Here is an 8808-nt window from a genome sequence, read left to right as displayed (position 1 = left end):
GCAGCGTACAGTTGGTGTTATTGGCTAATTCCATGTTTTGAAAGAGACCATTACCCTCTTTCATGCAAGGCCAACTCCAGTTCTGTAGGTGCCGGGATGGTAGATTTATTTTCTGTAGTGCAGGGTAAGCCCCGCCCCCTCACACATTCATCACAGTGATGATGATGTCACTATTGCGCCTCTACCCACACTTCTCCTGCAGTAATTACAGGCGAGGGCTATGCAACTATATTTAAAACTCATATTCAGCACTTGACTAAGGGCCTGATTCAGCAAGGAACGCAAGTGCAAAGATGCACGCACCCGGCCTATGTTTGCATTCTGCGCATGCATATACTGTAAGTTGCAGTGCGCGTGCGTAAACCACCCGCTGCGATCGTGCAGTGAACACAATGAGCACGCAGTCCCCTCGTAAAGAGATTGACAGTAAGTGGCCGTTTGTGGGTGGTGACGAGGGGTGGTCAGTGAAACGCAGACGTGTCTGTGCGTTTTAACGCCACTACAGGGGCATGCATAATTAAGCCCCAGCGTCGGAAGACGCAGCTTGAGTATTAGATGCACCCAGGAAGCATCCAAAATCCTGAGTGAGGTCAGCCATTGTTATGCTAATGGATTCGATAGTTCTCGATGTTACCGATGTTTACGCAGTATAGCCTGGTATTGTGGATGTGAGTAAAGGTTAGGGGGTGGTATTATGTAGTGCTGGGTGTCTGTATTTTGTGCTGCGGTGGCATTGTGATTGCATTCATTAGCGTATTTTCGCAGCGGGCGGGTGCGTGCGTATGCAGACTTGCGTTCCGTGCTGAACCAGGCCCTAAAGTTTATGCTGCCCAAAAATGATCCTGAGAATGTTTTTGGACAAGGAGACTTCTAGCGAAATTCTCATTTACCAAGTTTAGAAAAAGTTCCAGTGTTCAAGTGATATAAAAGTCTGGAAGATTTAGCGAGAGCGCTGGCTCTGCAGAATGAACTAGATAAGGTGATAGACTTTATTTTTAGTTGTAAAGATCATATTGAGATCTTAGCACTAGAAATATAGCATGCGGGGAAGCTACAGAGATCAGGCAGAACTCCTGCAGTATGGGAGAATGAAATACTAGGTATCGTCATTTTTAATTGCGCACTTTTTACCAGACTTAACTGTTTTTACAGCTATTCAAATAGGAAAATCTTTTGCTTTACACATCATTTTAAAAATAATCTTCCTCCTTTTTAAATAAATTTGTGCATCCCACACAGTACTAGGTTGTGGGTAGAGGGACGATCAGTGAACCTCCTGTCCCCAGAGCATCAGACGAGTCAAGTGAGAAACCCTAAGATTGGGCTGGGGGCTTATTTCTTATACACAGGATTGCTCGATACTAAACAGCTCAGCTCCACTCAGCACTAACTGGGAGCCAGGAAAAGTCAAAAGGCTAAATGGGGTCTATTTATCAAGCAGTGAAAAGTGTGGAGAAATGAACCAGTGGAGAAGTTGCCCATAGCAACCAATCAGCTTTGAAGTAGCATTTATCAAGTACAGTCTATAAAATAATAGGTAGGAGCTGATTGGTTGTTCTGGGCAGCTTCTCCACTGGGTCACTACTCCACGCTTTTCACTGCTTGATAAACACACCAATAAAACATTGGAGCCACCATCACTGTTGTGCCCCAGCGACAGGGTCGCAGGTGTTAGAACGTTTTTAGGTTGAGGGGCCCAAGATATAATCTCATTTTGACGTACTTAAATTGCTCAGTCCTTAACTATACCCTTTAAGCCCCCCTTCAAACTTACCTGTTGCTGGGTACAAATATCTTCTCTCTGTTCTGTTGCCATGGTGCTCCTGCTGCAGCCAATAAGAGCCCCTGTGTTGCATCTGCGATCCGTGGAAATTCAGATCTCTTAGGTAAAACTGTCATGGTGCCTACCTTGTGAGGTGCCCTGGAGGCGGAGCCACTGGGGACTAGGATGGCGTTGCCACTGGGAGGAGATGGAGGCAGGATGAGGCCGGGAGTCCGGACGGAGGCTTTACGACGGGGGGGAGGAGCCTGGGACCGCAGCAGCATTGCAACCAGCACCATCAGTATGTTAAAGGTGTGACTGCCTGCCAGGACCACCGGGGCGTAGGAGAGGCTGCATATTATGCAGCATGAAAAGGCTGCAGCTGCCCTGTCCCTGTACTGAACGGGGGATGTAATGTGCGGCCTTTAATCTGAACTCACATCTCTCCTCCTGTGCGTCAGTCGTAATGTCTCGCCAATGTTTGTGGGGGGACGAGTTGCTCCCTGGCCCCTCCTGTTCCGGCGCCTCTGGACAGGGGTTTAACTAAGGGTGGGTACACACAGGAGTGATGGGCATTCGTTCCGACATCAGAGTGAATGCCCATGAACAGTGATTGTGTGTCCACATTGGATGACTTTAATGAACAACGGAACAATCACCCTTACGTCATTCATTAACAATGCGCTGGCCTCTAGTGATATCTCTAGGTTTGATGTGCAGCACATCAAACCTAGCGACCATCGCTAGCGACCACGGGAGCGTGCAATCATGCGTACACACTGAGCGATGTAGGCGATATGTCGTTCCATCATAGCCTGTAAAATGACAGTAGCTGATTGCTCGGTACTTTGTCACTCCTCACTTTAACTCTCTCCAAGATTTTATACATTTCCCTGATAACCATGTAAATGTTTAGTTAGACAGACAAATTAGTATTATTAAAATATAATGAATTGAAATGTAGCAAGACACCGAAGTAACTAAGCTGCATGGTTATCAAAGGGTCTAAAAGCCTGGCAGCAGAGATTTAGCCCATACTACATCGAGTGGTTACGTCCATTGATAGCCCCCATCGATGATAAGATTTGCTGAATTTCTATATGATAGTATTCTCATGTTGTGCATTGGGAAACCTAATTAACAAGCATTGCAGCAGTACATATGCGTACATATACAGGCGCAACAATTGTTCGGTTATCACCATCTCAGAAAAGAAATAATAGAGGAAAATCATTTTAAAAAAATCATATAATTTGAATAAATCAGTACAGTAAGTGCATCGCTGACTGGGGCGTCCAGAGGACACTATAATCAGCGGCACAGATTGCAGGGACCGTCTAAAGGGCGCTCCGACGACGCTGCAGCAACGATCCTGGCTGCACGGTGTGGTTCCAGGTCCATTTTTTTTTTTAATTAACTTTTTTCTTTTTTAAATATTTTTATATATTTATTTTTATTAGTGGAACTGAAAGTCTGGGCTCTCAGCCCCCCTGTGCATGCACAAGCCAGTTAGCAGCCTTGTGCTTTTGTATACTCACAGTACTATCCCATTTCTATTTCTCCTTGTTACTGTATATTACAATAACATTTGCAATAGACTTAGTAAATGCATGTGCTGTATTCTTTCTCTTTTATATAATTTTCATTTCACTAACATGAGAATCACATATTATAGTAATCATAATTTCTCTAAAATAATGCAATTCATTAAAGAAAGTTTAATGCAAGGGTTTACATAATGATTACTGACCAGTCTCCTCCTTATCTGGAAACATGCAAAGTTATATTCGCTTTTACTGAGATATATGTACAGTATATTCTGGCAGCTGCATATAAACTCATACAGTCACATAAACCTGCCAGACAGTAAGAAGATCATGCTTTATATTTCCAATATCACTTGATTGAGCCTCTCATCCATCATCCAGTCATCATCTGGGTCTATTACTCCGTGGCACAGTATAATGTCTATTACTGATTATTTATAAATCTCCCGCAATGCTATGTACTATACGTGTGGGGACAATAAATACACAAATATTATATACAGATAAAGACAGATACACAAGGTGAAGTGGGCGTGTCCGGTGGAGTTTATCACACCACCAATTATTGTCACATTAACCACTGTGTAGTACAACGCCGTGACTTCTTTGTTTGCCTTACCTGTTTTTTAGCTTTGCATATAAAGGCATGAGTGTCGGTAGGTTCTCATTGTACTGATTGGAGATAACCCACAATTATCAGCCAACTGCTGGGAGGGAAGAGCATAAAACCCCTTCCATAGCCGTACCTGGAAGTGACATGAGTGAGGGCGGAAGGAGAGATTTCTGCCCACACTTTACCCAAAAATAAGAAAGTTGGCCCCTTGCGGGCTCGCTTCGGTCAGCACGCTGCGGGCACGGTGGCTCGCTTCGCTCACCACATGAATATATTCCCCCTCTGTGCCCACTTGGATGGTAGGGAATGACGTTGGACACTGGCAGATGATGTCATCGTACATCTACGGAAGGGGATCTATCTCTTCCCCTGCTTTGGAAGCCATCTACTGGGTGTGGTAGCTCTTTCGTAAAGATCAGCTTCTTTTCCAGGCCTCTGAGAGACAGCGCTGGTTGGCAGGAGCTGCAATTCATCTATTTGTATCTGCATTGTGTCTCTTCCCCAGAGAATTTTTGTATTGGAACAGCAGAATTCTAAGGGTGGGATTTGCATTGTGAAACCTACAGTGCCTTGACGATATACTTGTGTTCACCCGCATGCCCACCAGTTTTGAATAATTGGACCACATGCGTCTCTGCTCTGCCCCTCCCCCCATTCTACCTGCTGCTGTTGCACCCACCCCTCCCTGCCTACTCTTCTGTCCTGCTCCACCCTGGGCCTCCCACTTGTCCTGCCCCATTAGTCCTGCTCCCCATTCAGTCCCACCCCTATACTTACTGTGTTCCTGGTGGTGCTGGTCCTCACCCTCCTCTTCTCCTGCTTCTTCTCCTCTTCCCTCTAGCAGCGGCATGCTGGCTCTCACTGTGCATACATGTTGGAGACGTGACAGACCTTAGAGGAGATAGATAGATAGTTAGATAGATAGATAGATAGATATGAGAGAGATAGATAGATATGAGATAGATAGATAAAGAGATAGATAGATATGAGATAGATAGATAGATAGATAGATATGAGATAGAAACAGGATAGATAGATAGATAGATAGATAGATAGATAGATAGATAGAGTACAGATAGAGAAATATATAGAGTACAGATAGATAGATAGAGAGATAGATACAGTATAGATAGATAGATAGATAGATAGATAGATAGAGAGATAGATAGATAGATAGATAGATAGATAGATACAGTATAGATTAGGGGTGAGCGGGTTCGGATTTCTGAAATCCGAACCCCCCCGAGCCCCCCCGATCCGAGGCCGATCTGAGTCAGGCTCGACTTTTCCCGCCTGACTCGGATCTGAAATCGAGGCAAAACGTCATCATCCCGCCTTTCGGGTCTCGCGGGTTTTGGATCCTATATAAGGTACCCGCTTCGGCGCCATTTTCTCACTCGGCTGTGGACAGTGAAGAGGGAGGGTGGGAGTTAGGGCTGGCTGGGCTGTGTAGTGTAGAGTAGTGTAGTGCAGAGTAGTGTTGTGCTGCGCTGTGCTGCTGTTGTCCATAGGGGCTGTGTCCACTACTTCAAAGTCCATAGGGGCTGGCTGTGTTGTGCTGTGCTGCTGTTGTTAATAGGGGCTGTGTCCACTACTTCAAAGTTCTTAGGGGCTGGCTGGACTGTGTTGTGCAGTCAGTTCTCCATAGGGGCTGTGTCCACTCCAAAGTCCTGTGCAGTGTCCCAGTCCTAAAGGGGTGCTGTAGTGTTGTCCAGGGGTTGCTCTGTCCATCAGGGGTGCTCCCAAGTGCTAAAAAAATAATATTTTTTCTGTGTTTGTGAATTGTGTGTGCAGTAGCCGCACGTGCATCAACAAAGTAGTGCCAAGCGTGCGCCTGTGTCATAAGTAAAGGGCCGGCTGGCTTGACCATTAAAGGGTGCTGTAACCCCCAAAGTACACTCCAGTCCAAACCAAAACAAAATATTTTTTCTGTATTTGTGAATTGTGTGCGCAGTAGCCGCACGTGCATCAACAAAGGAGCAGCGCCAAGCGTGCGCCTGTGTCCCATAAGTAAAGAGCCGGCTGGCTCATTTCTTAAAGGGTGGTGTAACCCACAAAGTGCACTACTCTCCAGCAAAAATAAAAAAATATTTTCTGTGTTTGTGTGCGCCATAGCCACACGTATATATCAATATAACATAAATGGAGGACCAAACTTTCTCCGATAAAAATAAAATAGGGAAAGATCAAGAACCACTTCCTCCTAGTGCTGTTGCTGCTGCTGGGAGTTGTTCATCATCCCAGAGAGGAAGTAGGAACATCACTACTTTTACTAAACAATTGACCCTTCAACAGTCCCTAGCGATGAGGATGAAGTACGACAGCAGTCATCCTGAAGCAAAACGTATAACTGAGGCCTTGACTGCTATGTTGGTGTTAGACGTGCGTCCGGTATCCGCCATTAGTGCAGTGGGATTTAGACAATTGATGGAGGTAGTGCGTCCCCGGTTCCAAATCCCGTCTAGATTCCACCTGCATCCTCAAAGCAGCAGCGACAAGCGTGCGTCTGTCTGCTAAAGGATGGTGTAACCCTCAAAGTGCGCTCCACAAACAATAAAAATATTCTTCTTCTTTTTTCTGTCTTTGTGAATTGTGTGGGCTGTAGCCGCACGCATCCTCAAAGCAGCAGCAACAAGCGTGCGTCTGTCTGTTAAAGGGTGGTGTAACCCTCAAAGTGCGCTCCACAAACAATAAAAATATTCTTCTTCTTTTTTCTGTCTTTGTGAATTGTGTGGGCTGTAGCCGCACTTGCATCCTCAAAGCAGCAGCGACAAGCGTGCGTCTGTCTGTTAAAGGATTACATCGGTGACAGCATCCAAGTAGGCATGTCAGACAGTCCGTACCTGTACTGGCAGGAAAAAGAAGCAATTTGGAGGTCCCTGTACAAACTGGCTCTATTTTACCTGAGTTGCCCCCCCTCCAGTGTGTACTCCGAAAGAGTGTTTAGTGCAGCCGGGAACCTTGTCAGCGAAAGGCGTAGGAGGTTGCTTCCACAAAATGTGGAGAAGATGATGTTCATAAAATGAATTATCAACTCTTCCAGGGAGACCAGCCTCCAGAACGTACAGAGGGACCTGTGGTTGTGGATTCCAGCGGGGACAAATGAATACTCTGTGAGGATGAGGATGTACACAACACTGAAGAGGAATCGGTGGATGTGGAGGATGAGGACGACATCTTGCCTCCGTAGAGCCAGTTTGTGCAGGGACAGATTAATTGCCAGCTTGTTTTGTGGGGGCCCAAACAAACCAATCATTTCAGCCACAGTCGTGTGGCAGACCCTGGCGCTGAAATGTTTGGTTTGTTAAAGTGTGCATGTCCTGTTTATACAACATAAGGGTGGGTGGGAGGGCCCAAGGACAATTCCATCTTGCACCTCTTTTTTTTCTTTGCATTATGTATAGTTTGGGGCCTAGTTTTTCAAACTGCCATCCTGTCTGCCACTGCAGTGTCACTCCTAGATGGACCACGTGTTTGTGCCGCCCACTCCAATCTCTTAGCATAGTCATCCAGCTACCTTTTGGACATAAAAACACTATTGTGAGGTGTGAGGTGTTCAGAATAAACTGGAAATGAGTGGAAATTAAGGTTATTGAGGTTAATAATAGCATAGGAGCAGAAAAACCCACAAATTCTGTCATTTTAGCTGTTTTTATGCTTTTTTCAAAAAAAATACAGATCCAAAACACAAAACCCAGAACCCAAAACACGGAAGGGTGGTTTTGGCAAAACCAATCCAGATCCAAAACACGAAGAAAGATCCAGATCCAAAACCAAAACACGAAAAGTGGCCGGTGCACACCCCTAGTATAGATAGATATATAGAGTACAGATAGATAGATAGATAGATAGATAGATAGATAGATAGATAGATAGATAGATAGATAGATAGATAGATATAGTGCTATTTATGTAGAAAAATACTGTACATTCAGGAACCAATTGGGGAAGGGCAGAGGTGGGTGGAGATGTGGGAAATGTAGGTGGAGCTGCAGTGGGGGTGGGGCATTGGTGCATGAGCAAATAAAAAAAAAATTGTCAAAGTTTCGGCTTTGGAGGTGGATGCAGTTCAAATGGGGACGCCACTGATAGGGAAAAAAATAATATCAGAAGATTGTGCTCACCTGCCATACACGTCACTCTTTATCGTCGCACAGCAGGACTCCATCGCCTTTAGGAGGATGATGGTAAGAGATGAGGAAGGGAGAAGTGAAAGATGAAAAGGGGGTGTCGGGAAGAGGAAATGTGATTTGTGAAGGGCACAAGGAAAAGGTGGGTGGTGATGGCACAGCGGCAACGTTGGTGGTGAGGTTAATGTATGGGAGAGCAGTGATATCTGGATATGGGAGGGCAGCAACTGGAAAGTCACAGAACAGGGAAGGCTAGACCTGGGGGAGGGCTGGACCCGAAAGACACAGGGCAAGGAGGGCTAGACTAAGAAAAAGTGCTGGACAGAGTGGTCTAGACCTATTGTGGGCACAGAGATGGCAATAGATGTTGGGCGGTTGGCACAGGGCAGGGAAGGCTGGACTAGTAGAGGGAACACAGGGCAGAGAAGACTGGACTAGGGAGGAGGGACAAAGGGCAGGGAAGGCTGCAACTTGGTGGTGGGTACATGGCAGGGAAGACCGATCCTGGGAGGGCACATGGCAGGGAATGCTGGACCTGGGAGGGCACATGGCAGGGAATGCTGGACCTGGGAGGGCACGTGGCATGGAATACTGGACCTGAGAGGGCACAGGGCAGGAAACCCTGGACTTGGGAGGGGGGGGGAGACATGACAGGGAATGCTGGACTGTGGGGGAGGCACATGGCAATGAAAGTTAAACCTCTTACATGGTAATGAAGGCTGAACATGTGGGGGCACATGGCAGGGAAGGCTGAAC

Source organism: Taudactylus pleione, unplaced genomic scaffold (genome assembly GCF_031769625.1).
Source record: "Taudactylus pleione unplaced genomic scaffold, aTauple2 ptg000276l, whole genome shotgun sequence".
Lineage (NCBI taxonomy): Eukaryota > Metazoa > Chordata > Amphibia > Anura > Myobatrachidae > Taudactylus > Taudactylus pleione.
Note: the sequence above shows the minus strand (reverse complement) of the source record.